Below are 22,914 nucleotides of genomic sequence, written 5' to 3' on the forward strand. Positions count from 1 at the left end.
GAATAGATATATAAATATAGAGGAGTAATGTAAAAGGAAGAGGGACATATATTATTAATAATATTGTAGGGAGAGGGGGTGGGATTAAATAAATTGCACTTCTTCCCACCCCTTTTCGGGCATGTAAATGGAATTATTGTGCTTTTCTTCTGTCTAAGATTGTTATGATTCTTGGTATGTGTATTATTATGTATGTTTTGCTAGTGCATATATGTTAAATTTCATTGCATGTACGGAATAAATCACTAAATAACACAAAAGAAAAAAAAAAAATTCACAAAAAAATTCCTTGTAAGATCCGCTGAATAATAGAAGAACGGAGCCCAGGAGTTGGATGTTGAAAGTATGTAAAGTTTCACTATCGTTTTATGCCAGCGTTAGTTATGGGCCGCACCCCCATGTATGTAACTGCTGCCCCCCCCCCACACACACACACACACACACTTTGACGAAAAAAGAAAAAAAAAACAAACACACACCCCTCTTTTTTTTGGACACATCACACCCTGTCTATACTGTTATTTTCTATTTTGAAGCAGCCTTTGTCTTTACATAAGCCTGCATGAATACTATTCTTAGCTGCAAATGTATGGTGATCTATTGCAATTATTTGTCTTCACCACTGACGTGTAGTCATGACAGTCATTATCCTGGACTTTCAATTAGCACTGAGATCATTTCACTAACGCTGCTGTGATATGCACAAGATGATGAGCCCATATGAGAAATGACATTGCACAGAAATGAAATAGGACTGCATTTGTGATTGAATTGTGGAACATTTTGAATTATGATGGGCAGCCAACTCATAGCCTCCCTGTGACCTCTCCCCCTCCCCCCTCTTTCTTTACTCCTCTTGATTTTTATCTTGTCTTCTCTCACATTTTATCTCTGTGACTTGCGTAGGAGTAAATGATTGAAACATTAGTCCCAGCGTACAGAAATCTTAATCAGTGACACCTCGTTGTAAATCAGAATTTGTTATCATGACCTATAATAGATTTGTTGAACTGTTGCTAAGAGAACAGTGTGGTGGTGCTGGATGAAATCAAACACTGTAGTCTCAATAAATATATATATATATATTTTAGAAAAAATAATTCCTGCTGTGTTTCACAGCAAAATATCTTGTAATTGAGCATGAAAACTGGCATTTAAATACCACAGCTGCATGAAATCTCATTTACAATGGGCTTTCCACAGAAAGGCATGTTGATCCTTTTACTGAGAATTGTGATAAATACCATAGTGAAATGACTGATTAGAAATCTAAATATAAGCCTATTTCTGAAAACCATTAAAATCACAATATATGCACTTTTGAAGTTCATCATTAATTGCTGGGAATGAAACTGTTGTCATAATAGCAAAAACAAAAGTGAATGCTCAATATTTCTGCTATATCTCCTTTTTTTTTTTTTTTTATCTATATCCTAATACTTGAAGGTCTCAAAGCATCTGTGTGTGTGTGTGTGTGTGTGTGTGTGTGTGTGTGTGTGTGTGTGTGTGTGTGTGTGGTTATTTATGATTTTTTTTTTTTTTTTTTTTTTTTTGGTGCTCGTTTTGCATATCCAGGTGGAAATAGAGGAGAGAATAACAACAAAATTGCCAGTCTAGTAAGTAAAAGGGTTAAAGGATATGGGTATACAGAAGCGAGAAATCAGAAAAGAGTTTTAAATAATATTATAGAGAGAAGCTTAGGGAGAAAAAGAAAATACATAAAAGTAAATACAAAATAAAATAATAATAATAATAATAATAATAATAATAATAATAATAATAATAATAATAATAAATACAGTAAATAAATAAAAACATTTTTAATGCAGCTAATCTGAAGTTTTCTGACATTTTATCACTTTCTGATATTGCGGTTTAAATATATGTTTCTTTGCTTCAAAAATTCAACATATGGTGTCCAGCTGAGTGGACATTTTTGTAGCTCCATAGAAATGAGATTTGTTTAAAAAAACAAACAAACAAACAAATCAATCACATTGTTTTTTTTAATGCCTAAAGAGGAATAAAAACACTAAGGAAAAAAAAAAGTTCACTAAGGTTCTCATAATCCATGCATCAAAGGGTTAAAGCTGCAAAAATGAATGGATTTAGATCACAAGCAATGAAGTGACTACATGTCCGGTCATAGAAAGGATGATTTCCTGACTCGATTATATTCATATGCAACTGCAGCTGTGTTGAGGAAAAAAAAAACAAAAACAAAAAAAAAAACAATTGTGTTACAGTTTCCTGAAAATGGAAAGAGTCAGCCTTGAGGTTATTGGAAGGAAATGCAAAGAGCTACTTCTTGCTACTTGTGTGTGTGTGTGTGTGTGTGTATCTGCACAGTTCTGAGAAACTGAGATGTTTTTAACTGACCAATTTGGTACCTGTAGTTGAGAAATAGTCCCATCTCCACATCAAATATCTCGGCAAATTGATAGGGCCAATATTTTGTGACATATCAGTAACATTGGAATATAATAGCCTTAGAATCACTTTGCAATACCCATGATGGGAAGCGCAGTACCACGATGCATGATGGGTGATGAAGTTAAAAACAGGAACGAGATATCATTATATTAATATGACTCGTGGTTTCTCATGGGTCAAGGCACTTAAAGATAAAACACAACGGTTGTGTAGAATGGGGATAAAAGTACAAATGACACTAAGTATGACCAGTTTAACCCTTTCATGCGTAGTGGTCACTACAGTGGACAGCTATTCTACGGCTCGTAGAGTATTAAAATATGTTAAAATAGGAGAAAACATCAGATTATTATTATTATTTTTTTTTTTATTAATTATTTATTATATTTGCAGTGTTTTAACCCTTTCATACATAGTGGTCACTCCAGTGGACAGTTATTCTCCAGCTGTTCTCTTGTATATTCATGGGTTTTGTTGTTTTAGTTCCATATGAGCCAACACAATGGACTCTTATGCATCATCCAAAACACTGCAATTCATACCATTACTGTAACGTTGCTGCTCTTGGTAAACCTGATCTGCAGTAACATGTTTTAGTGTAAATCAATTGCTAATTGTTATTAGACTGTAATTAACAGTTTTCTGCAACAAAAAGTTTTTTGTATTTGTTTTTTTTTTTTGCATATCCTCCTGAGACCCAGCAATGCATTTTGTCCTCTGTAGGGGCCAAAAGTTGGACAGTTTTACTTTAAAAATGCTGTGCATTGCAAAGGACATTCCATTAAAAAATCAATCAATAAATAAAAATAATTTTAAAAATGTATCTGAAAAAACTGTTGCATTATGCAGTTTCCAATTGAGACAATTTTTTTAAGGTAAAAAAGCTAAAACGGTCAATTTCGTGGGTCTCAGGAGTATTTTATCTCCATGAAATGAGTAATAACTAATGTTAGAGTATGATAAAATGTGAGAAAACAGTAGCAATTTAGCAATTAGCGGCATTAAATATGTTTTTATTTCATAGTTTTCACACAGTATATCACTTTCTGAAGATGATTTTTAAATAAATGTTTCTTTGCTTCAAAACTTAAATGCATGGTGTCCAGCTGAGTGGACATTTTTGTAACTCCACGGAAAATAGGTTCACAAAAAAAATAAATAATAATAATAATAATAATAATAATAATAACAACAACAACAACAACAACAACAACAACAACTGCATAGTTTTTTCATGTCTAAAGAGGAACAAAAACACTCAAGAAAAAAATATTGACTAAGGTTCTCATAATTCATGCATGAAAGGGTTAAATTAAACGTTCTAAAGGCAGCAGGTGGAGCAGCTGCTGGACTGGTGTGCGAGAAACAACCTCATCCTGAATGTAGATTTAAAAAAAAATGAAGGAGATCAGTGTGGACTTCTGCCCTGTCACTCCCCACTGATAATCAACAATGTAGCGATGGAGGTGGTGGAGAGCACCAAGTTCCTGGGGTGCATATTATGGACAGACTAACCAGGAATGAGAACACTACGTCATTTCACTACGTAAAATGAACACAGTAGAGTTTACATTTCCTCTGGCTGAAGAGTATCTACCCCCCCCCTCCCTAAATTGTTAGCACTTTATACAGAAGTGCCATAGAGAGCATCTTAACTAACTGCATCTCCGTGTGAGGCAGCAGCTGCATAGTTGTAGAGTGGAAGTGTCTCCAGAAAGTGGCAAGATGATGTCATTAAGAAGCAAAACCTCTGCAAGGAGGAGGTAGGAGTCATTATGATGGAATACCAAAATTCATGGACTATGAGCACATTTACTTTAGCTCTTTCCCCCAGTGTTTTTTTTTTTTTCTGAACACATACTTAAAACTACCAAAACCATAACCACATCACTTTCTTAAAGACTTTTGGACCCATCTGTATGTCTAAATATTGCATTCTAAGGGCAACCTATGCAATGTTGATGCCCCCATCATGCATCATTAGTTGTTTTTCCATTGACCCTCAAAGTACGCAAGTATAACTTTGTGCATAGAAATGTACCTAATGGAAAAACAACAATTTCGCCAAAACTCTCGTCTTTTAATTAAAAGTTTTTAAGCTCACAAGAGGTGATTTTTCGGGCGTAGTACAATTGGTATATCACATATATACGCGTATCATTAGGACAAGATCCCAATAGTTTAGTTCAGTGGATGCCAACCTTTTTTGGCTCGTGACCCCATTTTAGCGTCACACATTTCTGGCGACCCCAGACTTTCAAAACAGAAACATTTTTTTGCTGAAATTAATTTAATTTTCCTTGGTCAGGATATGTACAGTCAGTCCAACTTGTACTTACGAGGCTGACAATTAAAACTGAACAAACAAGAACTCAAAATGTGAATTATGAAAGAGCTGCAGCATCTAAACCATTAGGGGTCTGAGCCTATTTTGGCTGTTTTTGAGTTCTTTTGATTTTGTCTTTATATACTATATAAATAAATGTTTACTATACCCCTGTTTGGTATCTTCTTTTTCAGCACAACTTCATCTATCTCATCTGCCTATTTTTTTTTTTTTTTTTTTCACTTTAAGCTACAATATTGTCAAGTTAGGCAGAGGTCAGGGCCCCACAGGTCACACCAGGCACCAGAAGGCCTCATAAAGAAGTGTAACACCCAGCATTTTAACCAATGTAAAGTACAGCTTAGTATTAAAAAGATGATTTGAACTGATGTATTGCATTAAATTAGATATATGTAATGTGATCAATAAGTATAGCTAAGAAAAGAATGTTTAAATGAATGTTGATTCGTTTGTGATTACTGTGTGTAGAGGAGACAAGTTGAGACATGTTAAAGCAGTGAAAGGGCATGTTAGGACAAAGTCCGGCAGAAAAGGAGAAGTAAAGTAAGCAGCACCGAGCCATCTGCAGCTGAAGCTAACTGATAACGTTAAGAAAAGAGAAGTGACATAAACAATAGGCTATTTTCTGCACCCAAAACTGGTCAAGACCGGTAAAAAAGGGAAGTTCTGCCAGAGGCATTTAGACATTACTCATCTATCAATGAAGTCAACTGTCTAGGCATCAATGAGGTAATGCCTAGAGTTTGGTTAAAAACCCGAACCGCTATTATAGCATTTTCAGAAGTGCGAGACGCTCTAAGAAGTTGCGTGCCCTACGTTGTAAAATGTAGAGAAGATAACTCTGAGCGATGCTCTTTTGAGACCCGAAAGGAGTGTGGCAGATTGGCTTCGAAGTTAATCTTACTTCTCAAATAATGCTGGAGGCTCATCTGATAAAATAACTTTGCATCGACGGATCGAACTTTTAAAAGCAAAGACCTATTTCTTCAGATGACAAAGGACCAAAGACTCTTAAAGGCAAGAATTGTATTTTAAGAGCTTTTACCACCTTTTGGGGAACATTTGCTGACGGACCATCTGTTTAACAGACTTTTGGTATTTTTCTCCACTTTGGCCTGGACTGGAAAAGAAGAAGAATTTTTACATTTTCTTATTTCTTTTCTTTTACCCAGTATTTTAAGACAAACTCGGCAGCCCTGATCAAGCTGTTGAGGTTGTCTTTGCAAATTAAATTAATTTTTACCTTTTGACTTTTTACAGTAATTAGATTAAATTTGGTTTTTGATTTTTCTACATTTATTCAATTTCTCTAACTTCTTGACTTTTTCCTATTTACGTTTTTGATATTGATTAAGTTTTAATTTTTGATTTTTATCCGAATTCTCCGGTTTTGTAACTTTTTCCGATTAATACTCGGTAAGTGATAATCCTATTTTTCTAAATTATACAATTGTTTATTTTTACTAGGTTAGACGTTTTTCTATATTTAGTTGTAATTACTATTTTTACATTTTCACTTCCACTTTCCAATTTTTCAATTCTTTATGAATTTGAACCTTTTTCAGAAGACTTTGAAGTCATTAGTTTTATTTCCATTTATCCGATTTTTCTCGGTTACTGGATTTTCTACGAATTCAGTCTATTCGACTTGTTAATCTAGATTGATTTTTGGATTCTAGTTTTATAGTTTTACTTTTCCGATTCAACCGGATTTACAACACTTTCTAGTTTTTGATCTTTTTACCAATTCGTGATTTTTCCTTTTACAGAAGTTAGAGAAATAATTATTCTTATTTGAGAACTTTTCCAATTTTGATTTTCTTTCAATTTTGGATTGAAGAAAAGAGACTTTCAACACCATTTTATTTTTATGTTTTTCTTCCCCTTGAGGAGATCAAGCGAGGCAACAATTAGGGACATTTTCACAAGGCTGAACTGTGGGTTGACAGATTACAACAGGGATTGCGTTGAAGTAAGGAAAATTGAGGACAGTTTAGGTTTAATAATCAGGATATTGATTTATGGTTTTAGAAGTTCAGTTTAATGATTTTATTAGGGATTAATTGATTGATGATTTATGTATATGCTTTGCTTTGCTAAAATTGCCTAAAATAAATTTATAAAAAGTAAATTCTAAATTCTCCTTGAGTTATTTCCCTGTGTGGCATAATATGTTGGTGAATGTAAAACGTTAGGTTTATTGTGTGCATAACATCAAAAGTCTCAAAGGTCCTGAAAGTATTTTAGCCTTTATCCACCTACCATTTTTATGTCCCGAAAGCCTATTTTCCTGGCTTTTAAATTATTACCTGTCATGTAACAAGTGCACTAATCCATGTGGAACAGCTACCAAAAACCAACTGGACTGGTATTATTACTGACCACAGAGTGGGTTTCTCCTGGCAGTTCTGGTACCAGGGTTAGCGGGGCAGAGGTTGGGATTAAAGGTAGTTAGAAGACAGGCGAGTGTTCCAAAATAAGTTCAGCTGAGTAGTACCTCTTCGGGTTAGTTCGTGAGGGTAAGACCCCAGTTCAGACACAAGAGGTCAGGACCCTATTTAAACGGAGTGCTGAACCACGGTTAGTAACGCCGGAGGATTAACAATATCGACACAAAAGGCCAAAAAACACAAACCAAATATAAAATCCGATTTGAAAAATGTATATGATTTATTGCATAAATGACACAAAGATGCTTAATGAATCTTTTCAAAGACTTTAAAAGTGAAAATTGGTTCCAAATATTAAGTATATAAAATCAAAATTGTAATCAATTAAAAATATACTCAAATATTTGACCTAAAAGCATATGTTTACATAGGCGTTTTCTCCAGTTTTCTCAATCAATTACTAGAAATTTCAGGCGACCCCATTTAAATTCCAGGTGACCCCATGTGGGGTCCCGACCCCAAGGTTGAAAAACACTTGTTTAGTTACTTTCCACTGTGTTCCTCATGTGCATTACTTCAAATGACGAAAGTATCAAAAGTATTGTGTTTTTGGTTTTTTTTTTATTTGTGAATCAATACTTGAGCACATAGATCTGGTATCAGAGATATCAGTATTTCAGCATGGTTTCACAAATGACTACCCATAAAAGCGTTTGCTCTTGTATGACCTGTAGTAACTTCCTGTTCCTTCTGTTACCAGTGAATGTTCCACCTACTATTCTAACACTTTCACCTGTGCAGCAACTTATCAAAATGCAAGCAATTATTCAAAGAAAAGCTTAGTGCTGCTGAACTTAAAGTAGAGAATTTTTATCTGCGTATCAATCTTTGACTCTTACCTACGACTTTTCTTTACATCTTTGATCAAGGGATTCAAAATGGAGTGAACTAATACAGATAGTCTATTTTCACATGCACATTTACTTCTGTGAGCCGTGTCCTTAAGCTTTTCAGAAGCCTGTTCATGTTCAGATGGAGTCTTTATTGGCTTGGTGAGCTCTTCAATCTCAGGGTCATCAGACCTCATGTCTTTAGTTAAAATGGACTGAATGGTCTCCAGTGATTTTTCGGTCAAGTCCAACCTCATAAAGATGTTCCTCACGTATGCTTCTGTACAAGGATCCTCTAAAGTATAACAATGTTTGAGGAATTGGTCTATGGCTCTTTTTTATACTCCGTCCCAGGGATTCCAACCCCCGATCTTCCTGTGGGTATTATGAGGAGTTTGTGGATTAGATTTCATGCTGGTGGTTGGATTTCATCGGGGAAGAGTCGAGCCAAGTAGTTTCCTTACCCTACCTTACCTTACCTCACCTCACAGATAAGGACAAAATGTGATTTAAAAAACATTAAATAAAATTCAATGACTTATTTCATTTCGCAGCAGTTGCTTTTCATGCACAACATCCAATGAAGAATCCACCAGGTCACATGATTTTCATGATCTATTTCATAGCCTTTACTACTTGTTGTTCATATGACAAGGTTGAAACTTTGAGTATCATTATTGTGAAAAACATATTGTGGAATAAATGTATATCTTTCATGCAGTGTCTTGTGTTGAATTTGTTGGAAAAATTGTGTAGTTTCAGAATATAACATCCAAAAATTTGTATCGCTTGTCCTTGTGTGACTTTTTGCATGATGTTTGCTGAAAAGTGGGCAAAAATCACCCTTTTTCAGTGACAAATAATTTGAAAACCCATATTAATCCTGTTGCTGCTTGCAAATTTTCATTGAACTTGCTTCCTTTTAACCTTAGAAGAAGAGCTTATGGTCTGGCCTTTTGAATGAGTATCAGTTTCAGTGATTTCAGTTCAAAGTCAATGACGTCATATCAGCCAGTTCCTCAGAAGACGTTCTGTGACAATTTTGTTTGGATTTTTTGGCTTCTAGGTAAGAATTGGACTTATAATTCTTTATGTAGACTTGATATTATCATAAATTTGTATGTATTATACACCATTATCTTTCTCTTTCTGTTGTGAATAACGCATTACCCAACAATTAAGTATATTCTAATATGAGATCAGTAAAATCATTACTTTTACTAACCCTACCCCCATCACTTTTTAGTTTGTGAAAAAAATACATACCATTGTAAAAAAATAAATAAATAAATTGCATTCACTCAATTTTCAATATCTAGCCTCCAAAATTTAATCAATTATGCCCACCTACATGGGCTACAATTATTTTATATTATTTAGGCCCATTTACTTTCCTAAAGTGAGATCAAGTTTTTTTTACAACCAAATTTTCATATTCGTTTTTGAAACTGCCCACCAATTTTTTAGATTTTGATTTGCTCTGTCAATGATGAAGCCAATGTAACCAGCCAGAATAACTTTAGGAAGGCTTATATATATATATATATATATATATATATATATATATATATATATATATATATCAGTTTATAGTTAAACTAATAAAACAACTCCTATACATGTTATGGAGTAATGCTTAATTGTTTTTGCTTTTTTTAAATTTCAGACTGACTGAATAGGGCTAAGATGCCAAGATGAAAGCCATCCAGGTTGTATTGGCTGGACTGAGAAAGGACTAGACTTTTAGTGAAGAATTTGTGTATTATGAGCAGAAGTACATGTTATGTTTGATTTTTGACACAAATTAAATGGTTAAATCAAGCAGTGCATAGGCGAAATTTCATGTTTTGTTTTTTTGTTTCAACCTTGTGTCAATAAAGGCTCAGTGATTTGAAAACCACAAAAGATTTCAGATTCAGATTCCTGAGAAAATGTGACCCTAAACTGATATATTTTCAGTCCATAACCAAGAACTTGAATTTTTGCCCTTAATGTCACTAAAATGCAACTCAAAAACCTTGAACCTCGTCATATAGTGCAACTGAAAACAACCCCACAGGTTTTTGAAAGTCTCATGTCCCTGAAAGTCTTCCGAGATGCACATTTATTTACAGGGTTAATCAAAAAGCCTGAACCAATTTCATTATACATTGCTTCAGTTCTCAAGCATCGTCGTGGAATGAGTCAGTGATCATTCGAAAGAGGAGTTTTCTAAGTTTTGAATGGCTGCCACAGGGGTGCTGTAGTTGCGTCGTTCCTCTGGTAACGTTCAATGTTTGTTTACCCTCAGAATGGCGAGTCCTCAGCAAAAGGCATTCTGCGTTCTCTTTGTGCTTGTATGCAAGATCCCCAGACCTCACCGTGTATGATTGTTTCTTGTGGGGATATGTAAAAGTCACAATGAACACTTGTAAGACAGGAAATAAAAGCCAATTGTGAGTAGAATACTTGTGACTTGGCTGGAGTTTTCTATTGCTTTTCCTTATTAAAATACTGTGTAATGAAATCAGTTCATTCTTTTTGAATAACCCTGTATATCTTGAGAATAAGTTGTATGTATTCATTCATCACCTGAACCCGCTTTATCCTCACTAGGGTCATGGGGGTCATGTCTCCAGTTCATCGCAGGGCTGACAAATAGAGACAAACAACCCATCACTCTCTCATTCACACCTATGGGCAATTTAGATTAACCGATTACACTGGTCTACAATTTTTTAGAAAGGATTTGCTTCAGACATTAAATGTGCTAAATGTTACGTATTTTAATAAGATTAATTGGAAAATAAATGACAAAAGTGCCGGTTTGCTGATGTTTTCAAGGTATATGATTAAGTGTTATTACACATAGATATTGGTTTATGTACATTTATATAATAGTTTTATAAATCTTCCACTAAATAGAACCTGTAAAGTGAATGTATTCTAATGTGCAGACAGTGTTTTGAAGTAGATCTTGTAGCTCTGAGACAAATATTCCTTTTGAGTCAAACCCATTCTCTCGTTAATTCTTGAATTTCACATTTTGACCCAAGGCTGTATCTTGGAAAGTTCAGCCAACCAGCATTTTTGACTTGATTTTTCTTTATCAGTGACTCTCATGTGGTAAAATTTCATTACTTTTATTCTGGAAGCATTTTCCTTGTAGACCAGTGTTCACCGATCAGTGCATGTCTTTGTACGGTGGGAAGAAGTCGGAGTAACCTGAGAAAACCCACGCAGACTTTGGCAGATCGTGCAAACTCCACTCAGAAAGGTCCCATCCTGATCAAATGATGTTGGAATCGAACCCAGGACCTTCATCCACTGCACTGTCATGTCGCTATTATGTTGTTGTACGTATGTTCTTGTTAATCTTTTCTTTATACCCTGTTCAACAATCAAAGCTAAAACTAAAGTAGTTATCAAGCAAAACTGTGTTTATACAGATTTCATGCAAATGTAAGAACAATGTGTTGCACACAATGTGAAATGTGAATATCAGCAAGGAGTAAAATTGCAACCGACTGAAAACAATAATTAGAGTGAGGATTAGAGTTAATCACGAATGAAACATCAGAAAAGATGTATTGAAGAAAGAAACCAACTAAAACTAAAATTGAATAGAGATCCAAAAAAGGCCAAAAACATCCATCAGTTTCTGTGACTCTTTTCATCCATTTTACAATGTCATAGTTCAAGTAAATAAATGGACCCAGGCAAAGACTCGAAGAAATAAAGGAGTTCATCAGATTCACCCTTTCATGCATAGTGGTCACTACAGTGGACAGTTACTCTACAGCTGTTCTCTTGTATATTCATGGGTTTTGTTGTTTTAGTTCCATATCAACCAACACAGTGGACACTTAAGCATCATCTCATAAACTGCGATTCATACCATTATTGTAACTTTGCTGTTCTTGATTGGTTGTTGAGTGGAAATCAATTGTTAATATTTATTTTTTGCATATTATCTCCATGAAGTGAGTAATAACTAGAATTGGAATGTGTTAAAATGTGAGAAAACATCAGATTAGCTGCATTAAACATGGTTTCATTTCACTGTTTTCATATCACTTTATGATATTGGGTTTTAAATACATGTTTCTTTGCTTCAAGAATACAATTCATGGTGTAGCTGAGTGGACATTTTTGTAACTCCATGAAAAACAGGTTGTTGGAAAAAAAAAAAAAAAAAAAAATCACTTTTTTTTTTCTTGCTTAAAGAGGAATAAACACACTCAGGAAAAAAAAAAAAATCTTGATTAAGGTTCTCATAATTCATGCATGAAAGGGTTAAAATGAAGTAAAGACAAACTAGGAAGTCCCTGCAACTGGGAAAATCCAAAAATATTAGAATCATGAGGTGAAAGGCAAGGCAAGGAGGAAAAAAAGCATGGAGGCAGATATGACTTTGATGACCAACTGAAGGGACAAAAGAAGTGTGGGTGGTGTGTATACATGTATATATAGACTCTGTGATCGCTGATGGTGGACAGGTGTGTGAGGTAATAGGGTGGGTGTGGCTAGAAGATTGGAAAAACACTGAAGGGGAGACAACCAAGACATGGAGGAGGGGCCGGGCGAACGAGTGGAGGACAAAGACACAAAGAAAGCCAGTGAAAACAAACAAGGAAGTACAACTGTGGAAAAAAAAAATCATTAGGCCACCCTTTGTTTTCTTCAGTTTCTTGTTCATTTTAATGCCGGGTACAACTAAAGGTACATTTGTTTGAACAAATATAATGATACCAAACAAAAATAGCTCATGAGAGTTTAATTTCAGAGCTGATATCTATCCATTTTCCATGTTTTCTTGATAATAACTAAAATCACTTCAGTTCTTACATCAATAGCTATGGCATTGTACTGACAAAAACAGTGCTTTTGGGCATTCCATGTTTTCTTTTCTGTCTGTTTTAGTCACGTGATACACACAGAATTTAGTACTTGATTGCATAACTTGTTTTTGATGACTTTTGATGGTCTAATACTTTTTTCCGTGACTGTATGTGGAAGGTGGTTTACAGAATAACACAAGCAACAGGCAACAAACCACAACAAAAACACATTAAAACTGAGATCGACAAAGAGATAGGTGACGGACAGCCCAAAATAACCAAAAACAGCATAGCATCTTGCGTCTTCTTAACCTAAATCAACATCTGCTGTCTACTTTGTGTGCATGGACTTGTAGTCAGAGTGCTTGGCCAACATTTGTAAAACAAATGAATAAATAAAAATTGCAGATAATTAGATCATGGTACCATCAGCCTTAATCGTGGATCAGTGGATCATGGACACAACAGACATCTTTTCCATATGCTCTGTTTCTGAGGCAGAAGCGGCATCACATCAGTTTACTTTCTGTTTCCCCTAGCTATGCCACAGTCTGTGAGAGGTGTAGTTGAGAGGGAAAAAAGCCCTGTCGAAGGCTGCCATAAAGGTCTGCATCCATGCAAAGTGTAAAAAAAACCCAAAAAACCCTGTGGACATTATGGACAAAGAAGTTATCTCCATAAATATGACTTCTGTATACAGTTAAAGGAGTCGTATGGAAGAATTATGTTCCAAGTAATCATAACATGGCCCTGAATGTCACCAGACATTATGGAATCACTGACAGTAGTGGTCAAGTCAGAATATTCGCATTTGAAAAGTCAAGTGTCAGCCCACAAGTAATGTTTATGTCAGTGGTTTCCAACCTTTTTTGGCCCGTGACCCCATTTTAACATCACAAGTTTCTGGTGACCCCAGACTTTCAAAACAGAGACTTTTTTTTGTTTTGCTAAAAAAAGTGGGAAGCGGAGGTTCACACAGCTGCCTAGCATCAGCAGCGGCAACAAACATGATGTGGAAATGGCTGGAACTCCACTTCCCTCCAGCTGTTTCCACATTTCAGCCGTATCCATGTCATGTTTGTTGCAGTCACATAATATCATATAGTTCCACTGCCGCTGCCAGACGGCTGCACGAACCTCCGCTTCCCACAATGCACGTCGCGACAAAATTCCTAAGATGCCCGAGTTACCTACTGGCTCTGTTTGTAAACAAATGGTTTGTTTATGGTGGATGACACTTCGAAATTGTTCACCGTGAGGGAAGAGATTCAGGTGAGTAATCACAGAAACTTACAGATTCATGATACTGAAGCTATACTGGGATTTTACAGATTTGATGAAAAATTGGTGATGAAAGTCTCCTGCAGCTTGAACATACATGTGAGTGCAGCCGTGAACCTCGGAGTTCTTCTTACGCGACACATATCAGTAAACAAAAGGGTCTAGAATCCAACTTTTCTGTTTGCGGTCTTTACTTAAAACTTAGAATAATACAAACAAAAGATGAATTTCTAAATTAAATTACATGACGGTCAAAAGACTGTAATACTCCAGGCTTCAGGCTTCCGGTTCCGCTCCTTTTTTCTTTACATATTTATAATCTTAGCGGCCAATAGGATTGCATCACAAAATTATATCAAGACTTAAACTATTACTACTCAACATTCATATTATATACATAAATTATTAATGATAAATCAAACCTAAATATAAATGAGTTTTTAACTGAAACACAAAAAAATGGCTCTAACAATACAGATAATACTACACTCACAGTCAATGAAAACTTTGAGACCATATTTTTTGACATAATTTTTATTTTGAAACCCTAAACTGGAATTTTTTCAGATGAATCATTTGTTTAGGATATTGGCATACAAAAACAAAAATCTAAAGTTTCAAGAATAATATCAAAACAAAAAACTTAAAAGAAAATGGCACCTGCCAAACACAAAGTCACACCTGGTCAGGAGCTGTCACTCTCTCTCACCCTGGACGCGGTCTGTCGTCAACAGAGCCTGTGGTGTTGTGGCGTTCAACCAGGTTTCTGATTGTGGGTTGGGAACAGCCCATACACCTGGCTATATCACTGTCGCTCAAACCGGCCTCCACCATACCCAGTACCCGCAGACGTTCATGTGATAGACGTGGCATGATGCCGTTCACTGGACTAACAGTGGTGGTATTTTTTGGGCCTTTATATAAGCCTTCAAAACCAATCCTCAAATTGTGCAGATACCCACTGAGTATTGCTCAATGTGTATTTGGTCCACTTTTGCAAAGAGACCAACCCATGTGCAATGAACCGTGACAACATGACAACTCATCATTATCTCAACTACCCCAGCACTAAGTCATCAATAAATCCACAATGAATAATTACAACCCCCCCCCCCAACAAGTAGAAATATGCATACATTTTTACCTCAAAGTTTCTATTGACTGTCAGTATTCATTAAAAATAGGACCAATGGCCCTGTAGCTTACCGGCCAAATGAAAAGCTTTGGGAAATGTATCCAGATGCCATTTATTATCACCCAGTTCTGTGTATTTATTATATTACAGAAATAGCCCATGTTTTGGTCATATTCCAATCAGATCTGTAAAAAATTCAAATTCCAACTTGATATCATTGATACTTACTGATTTATTGGATCAATCCACTTCCTATCTGTTATAATGGGAAAATTTTTCAAATTCGCACCAAATTCAGAATCAGATCTGGATCAAAATAATTGCAATACCTTGTGTTGACATCATCATAAAGAAGCTGTATACCAAGTTTGAAGTCAATTGGAATTATAGTTTCTGAGAAGAAGACAATTTCCATTTTTGTAACAGACGACAGACAACGACGACAGACGATAACGACGCTGGATGCCACATGACGGCAATAATTTACAGCCTGTCAGCTGGTAAGCTAAAAAAATTGGACCAATGGCCCTGTAGCTTACCAGCCAAATTAAAAGCTTTGGGAAATGTATCCAGATGCCATTTATTATCACCCAGTTCTGTGTATTTATTATATTACAGAAATAGCCCACGTTTTGGTCATATTCCAATCAGATCTGTAAAAAATTCAAATTCCAACTTGATATCATTGATACTTACTGATTTACTGGATCAATCCACTTCCCATGTTAAATTTTCTGTAAGTTCCCAGATCCAGAAGAAGATCCTGATGAGCATGTGGCCATTATGTTTTGGTTATCTCCCCATCAGGGCTGGACTGTAGAAATTTACACTTGATATTATTTATATTTACTGAGTTATTGCATCGATCCACTTCCTATCTCTTATAATGGAGAAATTTTTCAAAGTCGCACCAAATCCAGAATCAGATCCGGATCCAAATAATTTCATTAAATTTTGTTGACATTATCATAAAGCTGTATACCAAGTTTGAAGTCAATCGGAATTGTAGTTTTGGAGAAGAAGACGATTGAAATTTTTGTAACAGACGACGACAGACGATGACGCCGAATGCCGCATGACAGCCGGTAAGCTAAAAACCAGGAGGTCCTTATAGTGCTGCTCTGATGTAATGTCCTTAGGCACAATTCATCCTCTTTCGACAGCAAATCTCAGTTCAGTGGCAACATTCCTGAATGGTAAAACGAAGAGCACTCATACAACATGAGTACCATTCAACAGACAGAGCACTGGTAATTGTGAGTAAAATGCAGCGCAGTTTCCAACAATTAGGCTCACTGTTACCTTTGTGTGGGTGGGTCCTTGAGACTGACATACTGACTAAAACATGAAATTGAGCTTCATTTACCTCACGTCGTCAATCTACACTTTAAATGTATATGGTATAGGGGGGAAAATGCAAGTAGGACTATTGTGTAAAAGTAGGACAGCTGGTCGGCTTACCATTTCCAACCTAATCCCCAACATAAACCAACCACACAAAATGTGTGTAAAGAGCTGACGGACGCTCTGCCTATAGGGTTGTCACATCACTTTCTCCACACTGCTTCTGTTCATGTCACGCATTAAACTGTATGGTATTCCTCAGTATTTCATAAGCAGGGATCCCAAGGGACTCAAGAGAACAAAATAAATTAAATTGCTCTGTCAAATTACGATTTGGTCCCTCAAATTACTCAATCATTGCCTCAAATTCATTAAACTTTTATCTCAAATTAGGCTGCTAAATTTCCTTGAATTATTAAATGCTTCAAATTATTATTGCAGCCTCAAATTACTCAAATGACTCAGTTACACTGCATCTAAATATACAGTAAAATGATTCTCTGCAGCCACATAATGATACATTATCTACATCATAATACTGGAAGGTCTCAGAGCATCTGTCTGTGCATGTGTGTGTGTGTGTGTGTGTATCTGTGTCAATCTGAGAAACTGATACGTTTTTAACTGGACGGTTTGGTACCTACAGTTGAGGAATAGTCCCATCTTCACATTAAATATCTCGGTAAGTTGATAGGACAAATATTTTTGGGAGATATTAGTAACTTTGGAATACAATAGCCTTACAATCACATCGCTATGCTCATGACGGTTGACAGGAAGTACAGTACCACACTGCATGACGCAAAATGAAGTTCTACTCAGCATAAAAACTATCACCTCTACAACTTATGGTTCCCAACATGTCAACACGGTAGTTATATAATAATTCACATCATGCATAGTATTGTCTTTGGTCTGCTTCTTATGTCTTTCAAGCTAAATGTGAGCAATGCTTCCAAAAGTTCTTCAGAAAATTCAGCATGTGCGGTATGTGATTCATGGAAAAGACCCAAACATCCATCACCGACCAAAAGCAACTACTGATCTCTTGTGTTTAATACCTGTTGATCCACTAATCCAGTGGCTCTTAACCTGGGTTCGATCGAACCCTAGGGGTTTGGTGAGTCAGTCTCAGGGGTTCGGCGGAGGTCAAGACACACATTCGACTCATTAGTCGGGTGTGTGTGTCGGGCTAGGTCCGTGTATGTAAGCAAATGGCTTCGCAGACTCTTTCTCTGATTGACATCCAATATACGTGGTGTATTGTTGTTGCTTATAGCACTACAACACATCCGGAAGTGTTTATAATCTCTTCCACTCGTCTGACGATGAATTATTTTCCACATCGTTGTTATGACTTTTGCTACTTCCTGTTAACCACGGAGGCAGCCATGTGTAGCGTTTGTTTACATTTTCGGTCACCGCACTGGTCAGTTACAATCATGTGACGACCAACGCACCGTCGCGGATGGAGAAAGAGAGTGGCACTTGTCAAGGTGAAGCCACACATTTCTGAACTGGTCTGTCAAAGGCAACAGCAGAAGTCACACTGATTTGCTGTAAATATTCATTATTATTGTAGCCTGATGGAAATTAGGTGATGGGTGTGTGTTAAAATGTTAAAAATGATAAATAGCATAAATACAATAAGTTCATTATTGGAAAACATAAGGTTAAAAATTAAAACCATTTGAGTGTGGTAGTATTAAAAAAGGTCATGTCTTTGTGAAAAGGTATGTAATTTGTTGTAAGTTCATGCACTGTATTGGTTTTGTTCTTTGAACACAGTGATGTTAATGCACGGTTCATTTTGTGCACCAGTAAAACATATACCTGTGTCTTGAATTTGAAAAAAAATCATATTTTATTTTTTTAATAAAGAAGGGTTCGGTGAATGCGCATATGAAACTGGTGGGGTTCAGTACCTCCAACAAGGTTAAGAACCACTGCACTAATCCTATCAGTACATATGAATAACTGGTGTAAATTACAATTTGTCATCTTTTCATGGTCATCAGATATGACCCATTTGGACGTTCAGAGGCTCCATAGTGAACGTGCAAACACCGTCATCTTCTACAGCATTGATTCACCAGTAAAACCCATGGAACCCAAATGTGAGGGTTCGGTCCATAACTAACGCTGGCGTGAAACGAAAGTCAAACTTTACATACAGTGTGTGTCTGTTTGTGTGTGTGAGAGAGACAGACAGACAGACAGACAGAGAGAGAGCTAGTGTAAGTATTTTTGAACTACCTTAGTTTTTCAGCGGCAAACAACGTTCATCTTATCAACACCTCTTTCACCGGTGACCTGAACCGATCCCAAACAGGACTATAATGATGGTGGAGGGTCTTCAATCTCTTCCTTCCAGACTGACATCATATTTGTTTTTTTTGTTTTTTTAACCTTATAACAGCTGCTATTTCATATTTCGGGTCAATGTGTTCTCCTTCAATATGTCCGTGTGGAACTTGCGCGGATTTAAAGTTTCGCATCCAATGACGTCTTTAGTTCCTTTTTCTTTTTCTCAACATACTGTGCCGTTTCGGTACAGCTGTGTACCGAACCAAACAGGTGCGTACCTAAACTGTTCGGTTTGGTACGTGCACCGTTACAGGCCTAATATTTACTGAAAAAGTGACTTTTTCTGCAGTTTTCTCTGTTTTTGATTTAATAATATTCAACTTTAATCTGAGTTTTTATGAACATCTACGTGATCAGTGAATTAAATCTAGGAAAATACCTGATTTATCCTGATAAAATGCAAAATACAGACGATAATTTTGTAATAAATGGTGATAAATCACTTAAAGGGGTCACTTTTATTAGTCTTTGATACATTTATTTGTGTATTTGGACCCTAATAGTTCATAAAGTTTGAATTTGAACCCTCCAGGTGCTGCAAAGCAATCTTTATATTCATTCCGGTAAAAATCAAGTGGATTTCTATGACCTGTTTTAATTCCTGCTTAATTTGTTGCATTTTATAACTAGTTACGTCATGACATTTGCACATATAAGGTCAAGACTTCCGATGAACATTTCTCCGAGTACGACATAATTGTTTTTCAGCAGCAGCGGTTGTAGTCCATACTGAAAATATGTCCAGTTACTTAAAATGTTCAGTTGTTGGTTGAACATGACAGAGCAGCACAGCCAACAACCTGAAGAGGGTGGGGCCTGAAGTGGCTCATTTGCATTTAAAGGGCCAGCGCTCCAAACCACCTTTCTGGTGTCATTACTCAGAAATAGGGTTGAAGATGGACCTGTGGAGTTGAATTAATGAAGAATTCAGACCCAAGCAGAGCATTTACAGTTTATGTAGACCACAGGGAAATGTTTGAAAATAAATAAATAAATAAATAAAAGAAAAAAAATATCACTCCTTTGAGAAAGGTTAGATATAGAGAAATTTTCATTTGGGAATTGACATAAAAGTAGCGCTGGACCTTCAAAGTCAGTTACGCAGATTGACCACATTTCCAAAACGTCCACTCTCTGTTGCAAAGGCTCCACAATATATACCAGACCTGGGCATTGTAAGGCCCGGGGGCCACATGCGGCCCGACAGCTGACCCTAACTGGCCCACATGAGGTCATTGGCAAATTAAAAGTCAATGCAAATATATATCATCATAATAGATGTAACCAATACAACACCACTGCTTTTATTTTTGAAGGATCTGGTAATTTACAGTTTTTTCCACACATACTTTCTGTATTTGCGTAAGGCTTATGCACTGATTGGTTTGTTGGTCAGTTTCAGCCCATGAAGATGTCAGCTAACGCCATAAAAAAAAAAAAAAAAGACTGATTCCGAATGCAGTTTTTAACAATACATGGACTTGTAAGAACTTCTTTATCAAAGTCAGAGGTAAAGAAAAAGAAAAGGAACTGTGATATACAAACAAACAAAGCTGGATGCATTTATAGTTTTTCATGTAAAGTTAATGTGGAGCCAGTTTTGCACATTTTCGAAAGTCTTTTTGTGAATATTCATTAAATAGCTGTATTCTGTGCTCCACATTTTCATTTAATTATTGTATTGTTGCATTTACTGTTTTTGTATTATAGTAAAGTATATATATATATATATATATGTAGAAAGAAATACATTAAGGAGAGCTGATCCGGCCCTTAACAACTGTCAGAGTTTCTCATGTGGCCCCATAGGAAACTTAATTGCCCACCCTTGATCTATACTGTTCTTTAAAACTTACATAAATACCATTAACTCTCAGCATGCCATAATTCTTGTGGTCTGAGAATACATGAGACGTCAGCATGTACTCATTGCCAGCTTGCGTTTAGGCTGAAGAGAATCTACCCCATGACCCTTGGATTTTAGCCACAGGTGTTTGTGGGCAGGTAGGAGGGTTGAATATATGACTGATATGTAATAGCCAGCTGTAACTACTGATCAAGTCCAATCAGAGGTGACCTGGATGTATTTATTTACTTTATTTAGAGTCAATATAGCATCAACTTTGTGTGAAACTTACTGTGTATAGATGGATGAATGTGGATTTTTTTTTCGCCCCCACACTAAATGTTTACACTGCAAGATTGGTCATATAATTGGACTGTCGCCTTAAACAAAAGGCAATAACAACTGCTAATTATTCAGGCTGAGTGGGCCACGAACAGCCTCTGGTCCATAAATCTTTTTCTTGGTGACCCCTGCTTTTCACCCTCCACAGACTGCTTTTGTCAATAATTGATTTGACCTTCTCTTTGAGCAATTAACCCTCAGTCTCACCCCTCGTTCAATCTTTATCGAACCACTAACAAAACATAGTCTCGGGGGAAATACTGGGAAATATGAATATTATTCTTCAGCATGAGGAGGAGAGCTGTGGTGTGATATTAGCTGGAGGTAAACTGAAATGTACAGCTTCAATATATCTGTTGCGATGTAATTTTGTGTTTATTGATCAGGTGCATTGACAGGCTTACGGTAACAACAGCAGCTAAATTAAAGAGGTTAATTATTATAACAGGGTTTCGGCACATGCCAATATGGAATGCTGCAGGAAAGGCTGACTGTACTTGATGATAATCAACTGCTCCACCGTACACAGACTGCTTTTAACCCTGTAAAGCCGGAACCATTAAATCATTGACAGAAAATTCCAGTTCTTTGAAGCTGGAGCCTTTATTGGTCCTTCAGAACAATTCATTTTTTTTTTCTTCAAATATCAATTTCCATGTACACTACCAGTCAAAAGTTTGGACTCACCTTCTTATTTAAATGGCATGAGATGGACCGCTGATGGTCAACAAGTGCTCAGCATCACTGGGAACTCCTTCAAGACTTTTGGAAAACATTTCAGGTGACTACCTCATAAAGCTCATCGAGAGAAAGCCAAAGAATGTGTAAAGCAGTAATAAAAGCAAAATGTGTCTATTTTGAAGAATCTAAAATATAAAACAGGCTTTGAGTTATGTCACACTTTTTTTAACTGGATAATTCCATATGTGTTCATTCATAGTTTTGATGCCTTCAGTGAGAATCTACAAAGTAAATAGTCATGAAAATAAAGAAAAAACAGGTGAGTCCAAACTTTTGACTGGTAGTGTATGAGTTTCAGTTTTGTATCATATTTGATACATCAGGTCTCAGTGCTCAAATATTATTATTTTTGAACAAACAAAAACATAATATAACACAATCATGTGTAACAAATTGGTACTTCCTTTTCAAAATTGGCAAAATTCTTCCTCTTTCCTCATTAATGATAATCTTTTATTGTCACTGGAAAGGCCTCTGGTGAATGGATTCCTCCACCCTGGTGGATTATCTGTGTATTGCATGTATCTAATTGTATACATCAGGTTTTTCAAGAAAAAAAAATATCACACTGATCATGTAGAGGGCTTCAAAACTGATGTGTCAAATGTGATACGTTTGGCATTATAGGGTTAAAAAATAAATAAACAAAAAGAAAGTGTTCAAAGAAATTTGTTGTAATATATACTGTAAGTGAGGTGGGTCAACATGAAAATTCTTGGAACAAGTCAAATTATGTTAACAACAGTAAGTCTCAATAAGTAAATAAATTAAAAAAAAAAAAAAAGATATTTCAAGATAAATATTTTAAATTTAAGTCAATTTATTTAAGTCAGATGTTCCTTTTTTGCAGCATAAACTTGCAACACATCAATTTGACTGACTTTGCATTAACTCACACTCTGCATCTATATTTCATATTTTCCATGGGGGAAGGGATTGTCAGGTTTTTCAAGAAAAAAAAATATCACACTGATCATG

Source organism: Sphaeramia orbicularis, chromosome 14 (assembly GCF_902148855.1).
Source record: "Sphaeramia orbicularis chromosome 14, fSphaOr1.1, whole genome shotgun sequence".
Classification (NCBI taxonomy): Eukaryota; Metazoa; Chordata; class Actinopteri; order Kurtiformes; family Apogonidae; genus Sphaeramia; species Sphaeramia orbicularis.